The sequence below is a fragment of the Bufo bufo genome, chromosome 2 (assembly GCF_905171765.1).
Source record: "Bufo bufo chromosome 2, aBufBuf1.1, whole genome shotgun sequence".
Classification (NCBI taxonomy): domain Eukaryota; kingdom Metazoa; phylum Chordata; class Amphibia; order Anura; family Bufonidae; genus Bufo; species Bufo bufo.
The window spans coordinates 221,021,400-221,033,972 of record NC_053390.1 but is presented as its reverse complement, the minus strand read 5'-3'; positions in this window follow the sequence as shown (position 1 = coordinate 221,033,972).

The window sequence follows — 12,573 nt, the reverse complement described above, 5'->3', positions numbered from 1 at the left end:
TGATGGTGACTAGTGCTCCCATCTGCCTTTCCCCAGTCTAGTCTTGTTAGGGTGACTGAGGGTTTAGGCATCCTGCTCGCCGCACGGGTTCACACCCCGTCTAGGGTATCAGGGCAGACAGGTGCCAGCTTAGTGTTAGTCAGGGGTGGCCGTTCTATTCCCCATCCGTAGATAGGGGTCCCCCTTCCCCTCCGTCTGGTGCGACACGACTGCTGCTGGGATAGCAGTCGTGACAGTATATCTGGCCTTTTAAAAAAAAAAAAAAAAGTGACATTTCTTTTTTTTCTTTTCTGTTCCACTATGGATCCGGTTACTATATTGTTCTGAATTCCGTAGGTGGGCTACTGATACATTATGGAACGACTCGGCCCTTAGGAGTCAGTTCTGCCAGGGGTTGTCTGAAAAATTAAAAGACGCGCTGGCGGTATACGAGGTCCCTGGGTCTCTTGAGGCTGCCATGTCTCTGTCCATAAGAATCGACAGACGACTCAGGGAGAGACTACTAAATTTGACAGAGGCCTCTATAGGGCAGGGATCGGTTTGTTATGATCCAGTCGAACCAATGCAAATAGGGGGCGCCACTAGACGGATGAATCCTCCTAAGGTCCGCCGTAGGTCAGAGGTTTGTTTTCGTTGTGGGGGGAGGGGTCATTTTGTAAAGGTATGTCCCTCAGAACCCAAGAGACCACAAACAAAGAAGCAGCCGGAAAACTAGAGTCCCCAGATTGTGCGGAGGATAACAGTCTGGGCGTATTCGTTTCCTCCATACGCATGTCTCAGTTTTTGTTGTCCGCTACCGTTGAGGCGGGCAATAAGACTCAGATCTGTTCCGTCTTTCTAGACAGTGGGGCGGGGGTCAACTTGGTGGATTCACGGTTTGCTCAGGCTCTGGGTTTTACTCCGGAACCGGTACGCAGAACTATTCCTGTTTTTACTATCGACTCCTCCCCTCTTACTCAGAGAGAGTTAACTCAGATCATCCATAATATCCATCTGCAGGTAGGGGACCTCCATAAAGAGCATATCTCTTGTTATGTCCCGGACGGTCTTCCGGCTCCTATGGTATTGGGGCTTCCCTGGCTGGTGACTCACAATCCAGTGGTGGATTGGCAGGCCGGGGAGATTGTGGAGTGGAGTGAACATTGTAAGGACAACTGCTTGAGTAGTAGGTGCTCTACACTCTCTGTAAAATCTCTACCTGCCTTTCTGTCAGATTTTATGGATGAGTTCTCTGAGAAGGGTTGTCAGGGGTTACCACCTCATCGTCCATATGATTGCCCGATTAATCTATTACCTGGGGCAAAACTACCTAAAACCCAGTTATACAATCTTTCCGGCCCGGAGAGGAAGGCTATGCAAGATTATATTTCGGAGAGTTTGGCTAAGGGACACATCAGACCCTCTTCACCCGTGGCTGCAGAGTTCTTTTTCGTTAAAAAGAAAGATGGGGGCCTGCGTCCTTGCCTGGATTTCCGGGAAATAAACCGGATAACTATCCGAGATCCCTATCCTCTTCCTCTCATTCCCGACCTCTTTAATCAGGTTGCTGGTGCTAAATGGTTCTCCAAAATGGATCTCAGAGGAGCCTATAACCTGGTTCACATCAAAGAGGGGGATGAGTGGAAGACGGCTTTTAATACTCCGGAAGGGCATTATGAAAATCTGGTAATGCCATTTGGTCTTGTCTAATGCGCCTGCGGTGTTCCAACATTTTGTCAACGATATTTTTAGTCACCTTATCGGGAGATTTGTTGTGATATATCTTGATGACATCCTGGTCTATTCTCCGGATCTGGTTACACATAAGATCCATGTGAGACAAGTGCTGCAGATATTAAGGGCCAACAAATTATTTGCTAAATTAGAGAAATGTGTGTTCGCCGTAAAAGAACTGCCATTTCTGGGGTATGTGTTGTCAGATTCAGGTTTCCGCATTGATCCAGAGAAAGTCCGGGCGATTATGGACTGGGATCTGCCTGAGAACCTGAAAGCATTGCAACGCTTCCTGGGGTTTGCCAATTTTTATAGAAAGTTTATAAAGAACTATTCCTTGGTGGTCAAACCACTGACGGACATGACCCGAAAGGGATCCGATTTTTCCAAATGGTCACATGCAGCCAAAACTGCCTTTACATCTCTGAAGGAGAGATTCACCTCGGCCCCTATTCTCGTACAGCCAGATGTCTCGCTTCCTTTTATTGTAGAGGTTGACGCATCAGAGGTGGGGGTGGGAGCGGTACTATCTCAAGGCCCATCCCCTGGTGAGTGGCGTCCGTGTGCTTTCTTTTCGAACAAATTGTCTACTGCAGAAAGGAACCTTGATATTGGCAACAGGGAACTTTTGGCTATTAAGTTGGCCTTTGAAGAGTGGCGTCATTTTTTGGAGGGGACGGTTCATCCTGTCACGGTGATTACTGATCACAAAAACTTATTATATCTGGAGTCTGCTAAACGTCTCACCCCTAGACAGGCTCGGTGGTCGTTATTTTTTACTAGGTTTAATTTTGTAATAACCTATCGCCCGGGGGCAAAAAATACTAAGGCGGATGCATTGTCTCAAAGTTTTCCTGGAGGGGGTGATATTGATGTACCAGAGCCTATTTTGCAAAAGGGGGTGGTGATCTCTGCATTACACTCAGGTTTAGAGGGGAGGGTGTTGGAAGCTCAGGGGGACGCCCCGGCCTCCTGCCCCTCGGGTAAACTGTTTGTGCCAGAAGATTTACGCCTGGAGATACTAAAAGAACACCATAACTCCACACTGGCAGGACACCCAGGTAGTAAGGCAACCTCTGAATTAGTGTCTCGTCGGTTCTGGTGGCCTAAGTGGCGCCAGGAGGTGTTGAATTTTGTGTCTGCATGTGCTACCTGTGCTCGTTCTAAGGTAGAACATACTCGTCCGGCAGGGCATCTTTTACCTCTGGCCATCCCCAACAGGCCTTGGACGCACCTATCAATGGATTTCATTACGGATCTACCAGTATCAGCAGGGAAGACTGTTATTCTTGTGGTTGTTGACAGATTCAGTAAAATGGTGCACTTTATTGCTCTTGCCGCATTGCCTAATGCTAATACACTGGCTCAGGTTTTTATTGACCACATCGTGAAGCTTCACGATGTCCCTTCCGATATTGTTTCGGATCGTGGTACCCAATTTGTTTCTAGATTTTGGAAAGCTTTTTGTTCTCGTTTAGGGGTTCATCTATCGTTTTCTTCATCTTTCCATCCACAGTCCAACGGTCAGACTGAACGTACCAATCAAAACCTAGAGACATATTTGAGATGCTTTGTTTCCGAAAATCAGGGAGAATGGTCATCTTATTTACCGTTAGCCGAGTTTGCCATTAATAATCGTCGTCAAGACTCCACTGATAAGTCACCATTTTTTGGTGCGTATGGTTTCCATCCTCAGTTTTGTACGTTTAGTGAGGGGGGGCCATCTGGGATTCCCGAGGAGTAACGATTTGCGTCTTCACTTTCTTCAGTGTGGCAGAGTGTGCAAGAAAGTTTGAAGAGAATTGGTGGTAGATATAAACGTGTGGCTGATAGGAAGCGCTCTGAAGGTCCGGACCTTGGGGTGAATGACTTGGTGTGGTTGTCTACCAGAAATATCAAGTTGAAGGTTCCCTCATGGAAATTAGGTCTGAGATTTATTGGTCCTTATAGGGTAATTAAGATCATTAACCCGGTAGCTTTTCGTCTGGAGCTACCTCAGACTCTAAGGATCCATAATGTTTTCCACAGATCTCTGCTTAAGAGATATGTAGAACCTCCTGAACCATTGCCACTACCGCCTCCACCGGTGGTTGTTGATGGCAGTCTTGAGTTTCAGGTAGAAAAGATTGTGGATTCACGATATGTTCGCCGCTCTCTTCAGTACCTGGTGCACTGGAGAAGTTATGGCTCCAAAGAGAGAATGTGGGTGCCAGCATCAGAGATAAAAGCGGACAGACTCGTTCGGGCTTTTCATAGGTCCCATCCGGAGAGGCCTGGTCTTGAGGGTCCGGTGGCCCCTCGTAGAAAGGGGGGTACTGTCACGACTATGACTGATCCAGACAGGTCTGGGAGGAGAAGGTCGCAGCGACTTGCTACTCGCGATAGCTTGTGAGTTTGCTCCGTGGTTCAGGGTATGTCATCGGGGTTTTGCCTTGTGAACCTTTTTGTCCTGACTGGGAGTTTGTAGGCATCCTTCTCAGGTGAGTCCTGTCTGCCACTCCCAGATACTATATTAGTTTCAGTTTCACTTGCAGTCATTGCCAGATATAGTCCTTACTTGCTACTCGCGATAGCTTGTGAGTTTGCTCCGTGGTTCAGGGTATGTCATCGGGATTTTGCCTTGTGAACCTTTTTGTCCTGACTGGGAGTTTGTAGGCATCCTTCTCAGGTGAGTCCTGTCTGCCACTCCCAGCTACTATATTAGTTTCAGTTTCACTTGCAGTCATTGCCAGATATAGTCCTTACTTCCAGTGCTATTCTGACCTTTGAAGGAGATCGTTGGACGGTATTGCTGTGGAGCTCTTGTCTGGCGTGGACTGTCGTCATTGGGATCACCTTCTCTGCTCGTGACTGGATAAGTCTATCTCTGCTATAGATTGTTTGTTTGTTGCTGTCTTCCCCTGTTGTTCTACTAGACACGAGTGATGGTGACTAGTGCTCCCATCTGCCTTTCACCAGTCTAGTCTTGTTAGGGTGACTGAGGTCTTAGGCATTCTGCTCGCCGCACGGGTTCACACCCCATCTAGGGTATCAGGGCAGACAGGTGCCAGCTTAGGGTTAGTCAGGGGTGGCCGTTCTATTCCCCATCCGTAGATAGGGGTCCCCCTTCCCCTCCGTCTGGTGCGACACGACTGCTGCTGGGATAGCAGTCGTGACACTAGGTTTAATCAAGGTGGAATGGGCAGCTCTGCACCTGCCATATCCCCAAGCATTTTTAAGAAGTTTACTCCGCAATCTAGCAAAAAAGGAGCATGGCAAGAATATTGGCAAGATTTGAATTAAACTACCGAAATAGATACCGTAACCATCAATTAAATACACATTAAAGTGCTAACCTAGCCTATGGCAACAAATATAATAAACCACCTACATAGAAAATGCCAGACCGCTGGTACTGAATTAAATCCTTTATTATAAATCACATTATACGACAAACATGGTTAAAAAGAAACAGTGCAGGAGATAAAAGCAAACATCACTGGAGGAGACATGCATGAACGGAGTCCCTATCATGAAAATATGTACAAAGGACATAGTCATGCATATAGAGAATCAGACATGATAAGAAAAGGGACATTTACCCGTGCAAAGAGTCTCCTCCAGGATGGCGCCAACCCCAACGCGCGTTTCGGCGTACCTTCGTCTGGGAAGGTACGCCGAAACGCGCGTTGGGGTTGGCGCCATCCTGGAGGAGACTCTTTGCACGGGTAAATGTCCCTTTTCTTATCATGTCTGATTCTCTATATGCATGACTATGTCCTTTGTACATATTTTCATGATAGGGACTCCGTTCATGCATGTCTCCTCCAGTGATGTTTGCTTTTATCTCCTGCACTGTTTCTTTTTAACCATGTTTGTCGTATAATGTGATTTATAATAAAGGATTTAATTCAGTACCAGCGGTCTGGCATTTTCTATGTAGGTGGTTTAAGATTTGAATTAAGTAGAGAAGCTTAGGTATTATCATCATCTTTAAAAGATTCACCTTGGCCAACCATGATATCTACGTGATTTTCTAGGATTTTAATATATCATCAATTTGATGGAGAATGGGGGTAATTCAGTGAAAACCAAGACACGGGAGAAGGTGACAAATGTAGGACCAAGTATTTTGATACTTTGATGAGGACCACACAAAATTTGCCAGATCTTTGGCAATTTGTACCATTCTGGAGAGGCAAGAAATATTTAATACTGTGGACTTAGTTGGATTAATATTTAAAAAAAAGTTTGGAAGTGATCAAATATGCGAGACAATATGGGGAAGGACACGTCAGGATTTAATGTGAAGATCAACAAATCATCTGCATATGCCACTGTAGAGTGACACCTTCCTCCCACAGTTTAGACCTTTAATATGCTGGATGAGTGTCTCCATGGTTAGGATGAACAGGGAGGGGAGAGGGGACACACTTGTCTAGTCCCATTGGATATAAGTAATCTAGAACAGACTGTTCCAGTCACTCGGACTGATGCTGTAGTGTTATTATAGAGAGCTAGAATGTTCTGAATGAAAGCCTTGGTAAGCCAAATTTTTCTAGAGTCAACATCATATATGACCAATGTATCCAGTCAAAGGCTTTTTCCACGTCAGTGGATAACAAGGCGAGAGTAACCTTTTAAAGCTTTGCATATAGGGTCAGGTGTAATACCTCTAGGGTGTTGATCTTCCCCTCCCTTCCCTTAACAAACTCCGCCTGTTCCGAATTGATCAAGGAGGGGAGCAGATGGCATATAATTTAATGTCTACATTAAGCAGTGATATCAGGCGGTAGCTGCTACATAGTTTAACATTCTTTCCCTCCTTGGGCAACACGTAAAATGTGCTTCTAAAATCTGCATGGGAAAGCTAGTATTGCAGGAAAAGGAGGTGAATGGGGCTGAGAGGTCTTCCCTTTGTTGTGTGGATAGAGATGGTAATTGTAAAGATTGTAGAAATGTCTGTATATTTTCATTTCTATGACAGGTTTTCTCAGCAGCGTTCTCTGCCCGCAAATTATATAGAGAGGCATATGGCAGGCGCGGCACTATGAAGTGCTTTTTGCGCTGTCGCATTAGAAGAATTTTGGTATCTCTGACTTTTAGTCTAACCAGACTGTCTATTACTCTGTAATTCCTCTAGCACCGTTCTATGGAAACAGTAGGTTTAAAGAGCACACCAAATGCTTGAAATAACTTCTTTATTAACTTTAACTTTTCTTCATATAACACTGCCGCCTCCACAGCAGATAGTCCATATACATAACACGTGTTGAAAAGATATCACAAAATGGCGGTATGATTAAGATGGTGGTTCAACTGTTCAATCTTGTCATTCAACATAATAAATTATATATAATATATAAAAATATGGTGGATATATTTCTCTCTTAAGTATCTGTACAATCACTTTAAGTTATTTAAGCACTTTATGATCTCTCTGAGAGGTATATCTGAGGTCTAATTAATAGTTCTGCTTACAGTATGCAGTAAGCAGTGACTATTTGCAGATTGGTTCAGTATGATTTGGTATGGTTGTATGCAATTTGGATTGCAATATGGAATCTGAATGCTTGCAATTTGTATTTGCAATTGTATGGTTGCAATTGGTGGAACTGTAAGTAAATACATATATATCTAGTTCAGTATACAGTTTTAAACACAATACTAACAACAGGAACATTATATAACTGTTTTAAATACCTATTTTGGCCTCTCCTGCTTCCATAAAAACACAGCTCTCAGTGGAGTGAATGTCTCTTCAGCTCCTGTCTCTGGTGAATAATGATTCTAGCAGCAGGAGCTGGGGGAATTCCCAGACGAGCTGTGTGTGAGGCTGGCTGTGATTGGTGAAAACTCTTGATGTGTGAGAAGCTGGCTGTGATTGGTCTAGACTTCTGCCCAGCAACAACAGATTAACACTATACTTTCTGCTGTTTCTGCTGTGTCACTGAGCTTACCTTTCATTACAATATGAATCTTAAAGGCATATTATCTTTTTATGCTTCTGTGAAAACAAAATATAACAGTTATATGACATCCAAAACATGATGTTACAGTAAATAACTCTGATTTTGTCTTCAACACATAAACATAGGAACTGTATTAAGGTTATTAGCAGGTTTAGCTGTATACACATATAAGGCTATACTAGCAACCTAGGACAGGTCTTAGCTGGCCAGCTACAAGGCATAAAATGCCTCAAATTGTGCAGCAATATTTCGAGTCTCCGTAACCAATCTCCCTGATGGTGACTGAATTTACCTGATGCAAGTTTGTTCCCGTCTACGTTTAGCCATTAGAGCTATGATCTAGGAGCCCTTATTGTCATGTATATACACTCACCTAAAGAATTATTAGGAACACCATACTAATAAAGTGTTGGACCCCTTTTGCCTTCAGAACTGCCTTAATTCTACGTGGCATTGATTCAACAAGGTGATGATAGCATTCTTTAGAAATGTTGGCCAATATTGATAGGATAGCATCTTGCAGTTGATGGAGATTTGAGGGATGCACATCCAGGGCACGAAGCTCCCGTTCCACCACATCCCAAAGATGCTCTATTGGGTTGAGATCTGGTGACTGTGGGGGCCATTTTAGTACAGTGAACTCATTTTCATGTTCAAGAAACCAATTTGAAATGATTCGAGCTTTGTGACATGGTGCATTATCCTGCTGGAAGTAGCCATCAGAGGATGGGTACATGGTGGTCATGTAGGGATGGACATGGTCAGAAACAATGCTCAGGTAGCCCGTGGCATTTAAACGGTGCCCAATTGGCACTAAGGGGCCTAAAGTGTGCCCAGAAAACAGCCCCCACACCATTACACCACCACCACCAGCCTGCACAGTGATAACAAGGCATGATGGATACATGTGCAGTAAGCCGGATTGGGACTGATGCACACTGGCGCAATATTAATGGTTTTTAGTTCGTGACGCCAATTGCAATGTGCGCAGGTTATAGTCGCAGGGCCCTTTAAGATGTTATAACTCACGTACCAGGTGAGGAATGCCAGAGGGGGATAATGTCTCTGTGTAATGTCAACGGTGTCTCCTACCTGGGTACGGCTGGACTCCTGGATCCTGGCTCACAAGCAATAAAATGAGTGTTGTTAATAGGAGCAACTGAGGAACTTGGGTAATAGTAAATGAGATCCAGACTGGTGATATAATCCAACTTGTCTTTACTTAATGCAGCTTTGAATCCATACAAGATACAGCAATAGTCTTTAGGTCCCAGCAGGTATTGGCAATGTATGGCAGGGGTTAATGCCTCTTCTGATCCTATACTATATGCCTAGTGAGTCTGGCAGGTATTTATCTTCTGCTCTGTCTGTCGTCTGCTTGATTTGGGCCTGACTAGCTGAGGAGGAATTTGGCTTCTGGACTTTGGATTAAACACTCACAGTTCTGCTCGCAGGGAATGGCTTCCTGGAGATCTGTAGATCCTGAGGTGGCTGCTTGCTTGTCAACCAGCACTGAGGTAGATGACTCAGGCTGGGAAGAGGATCTTTGGGCCTCAACCGAGGCTGGATCCTTGGTTGGGATCCCTGTTTCTGGGAGCTCCTACCAACACAGCCTTCCCCAAGAGGGGGGCTGGTACACACTGGATCTAACTGGTTTCTTCCCTCCCTTGCTGCAGGGCGTGGGACCAGCCCACTTCTGCTCCTAGAAGAGGGGGAGCTAAACACTGGAATGAACTATTCCAGTCTAGCTATGCTAAACTGAACTAAACACATTGCTGCCACTTGTTGGTGTACATGGAAGTTACAGCATAATATATGAAACAGGCATAGAAAATACATATAATGGAAAATGCAATGTTAGATTACACAAGATGACAATACATATGCACCTGACATGTTGTAGCAGGGAGAAAGAGTTTAGTGACATACTCTGGGATGTTACACATGTTCTCATTCTGTTTACACCAAATTCGGACTCTACCATTTGAATGTCTCAACAGAAATCTTGACTCATCAGACCAGGCAACATTTTTCCAGTCTTCAATAGTCCAATTTTGGTGAGCTCGTGCAAATTGTAGCCTCTTTTTCCTATTTGTAGTGGAGATGAGTGGTACCCGGTGGGGTCTTCTGCTGTTGTAGCCCATCCGCCTCAAGGTTGTGCGTGTTGTGGCTTCACAAATGCTTTGCTGCATACCTCGGTTGTAACGAGTGGTTATTTCAGTCAACATTGCTCTTCTATCAGCTTGAATCAGTCAGCCCATTCTCCTCTGACCTCTAGCATCCACAAGGCATTTTTGCCCACAGGACTGCCGCATACTGGATGTTTTTCCCTTTTCACACTATTCTTTGTAAACCCTAGAAATGGTTGTGTGTGAAAATCCCAGTAACTGAGCAGATTGTGAAATACTCAGACCGGCCCGTCTGGCACCAACAACCATGCCACGCTCAAAATTGCTTAAATCACCTTTCTTTCCCATTCTGACATTCAGTTTGGAGTTCAGGAGATTGTCTTGACCAGGATCACACCCCTCAATGCATTGAAGCAACTTCCATGTGATTGGTTGACTAGATAATTGCATTAATGAGAAATAGAACAGGTGTTCCTAATAATTCTTTAGGTGAGTGTATATTCTGTGTCGAGCATGTAAGTACAGTACACCTTCGATGGCTTGCATTTTAGCAGTTGATTAAGCTTCTCTGTGTGTGTTGTAAGTTCCGCCGAGCTTGTTCAGCGAGTCAGCACTTGTTTGCCCTCTAGTGTGGTTATAATATTCAAAAAGTCAGCTCTCTCTTTTTGTCTATGTTTTTTTATATAAATTGCCAGAGAGATAAATTCTACACTAACTATTGATTTATGTGCCTCCTAAATTGTCGTAGGGGATACCCGAGAATCATTATTCTCGGCAAAGTATTTCTTAAGGGCATTTTAAAATCTGCTGCCTATGAGATACATCTTTTAATAGAGATTTGTTAAGTCGCTACGAAAATTCCCTTTTTGGAAGGATGTTAATGAGCATAGCCATACTAACTTCATAGAAGAACGTATATTCCTTATCAGAAGGCTACAGTGTATGCAAGACATCACTAACCTTAAGGGAAACTAACACAGGTTTCAGGGCTCTAAGATTCCTATAGGAAATATAAAGTTTCCTGGAAGTGGAGTCAAATGTAGGTTTCAGAAAAACTTTAATATCCCGCCAACTATACAGATTCCATCCTAAAAGGAGTGGAGCTTCCAATGAGTACTAATCAACTAAGGAATCTGATCAGAATTTGGAGCATATAATCCTGCAATGGTAATAGTTGTGTTTGCAATGGTACCCTTTAAAAACAGGAGTCTACTCCCTGGATCAAGGGTAAATGGAAGAGATTTTTTGATGGCAATGTTTACACCTCTGGATTTGGATTCACCATAACAGGAGTGGAACCATTGAGAAAAGTAAAACTTAGGCAGCGCAGGGGTCTTACCTACAGGGAGTGCAGAATTATTAGGCAAGTTGTATTTTTGAGGATTAATTTTATTATTGAACAACAACCATGTTCTCAATGAACCCAAAAAACTCATTAATATCAAAGCTGAATATTTTTGGAAGTAGTTTTTAGTTTGTTTTTAGTTTTAGCTATTTTAGGGGGATATCTGTGTGTGCAGGTGACTATTACTGTGCATAATTATTAGGCAACTTAACAAAAAACAAATATATACCCATTTCAATTATTTATTTTTACCAGTGAAACCAATATAATATCTCAACATTCACAAATATACATTTCTAACATTCAAAAACAAAACAAAAACAAATCAGTGATCACTATAGCCACCTTTCTTTGCAAGGACACTCAAAAGCCTGCCATCCATGGATTCTGTCAGTGTTTTGATCTGTTCACCATCAACATTGCGTGCAGCAGCAACCACAGCCTCCCAGACACTGTTCAGAGAGGTGTACTGTTTTCCCTCCTTGTAAATCTCACATTTGATGATGGACCACAGGTTCTCAATGGGGTTCAGATCAGGTGAACAAGGAGGCCATGTCATTAGATTTTCTTCTTTTATACCCTTTCTTGCCAGCCACGCTGTGGAGTACTTGGATGCGTGTGATGGAGCATTGTCCTGCATGAAAATCATGTTTTTCTTGAAGGATGCAGACTTCTTCCTGTACCACTGCTTGAAGAAGGTGTCTTCCAGAAACTGGCAGTAGGACTGGGAGTTGAGCTTGACTCCATCCTCAACCCGAAAAGGCCCCACAAGCTTATCTTTGATGATACCAGCCCAAACCAGTACTCCACCTCCACCTTGCTGGCGTCTGAGTCGGACTGGAGCTCTCTACCCTTTACCAATCCAGCCACGGGCCCATCCATCTGGCCCATCAAGACTCACTCTCATTTCATCAGTCCATAAAACCTTAGAAAAATCAGTCTTGAGATATTTCTTGGCCCAGTCTTGACGTTTCAGCTTGTGTGTCTTGTTCAGTGGTGGTCGTCTTTCAGCCTTTCTTACCTTGGCCATGTCTCTGAGTATTGCACACCTTGTGCTTTTGGGCACTCCAGTGATGTTGCAGCTCTGAAATATGGCCAAACTGGTGGCAAGTGGCATCTTGGCAGCTGCACGCTTGACTTTTCTCAGTTCATGGGCAGTTATTTTGCGCCTTGGTTTTTCCACACGCTTCTTGCGACCCTGTTGACTATTTTGAATGAAACGCTTGATTGTTCGATGATCACGCTTCAGAAGCTTTGCAATTTTAAGAGTGCTGCATCCCTCTGCAAGATATCTCACTATTTTTGACTTTTCTGAGCCTGTGAAGTTCTTCTTTTGACCCATTTTGCCAAAGGAAAGGAAGTTGCCTAATAATTATGCACACCTAATATAGGGTGTTGATGTCATTAGACCACACCCCTTCTCATTACAGAGATG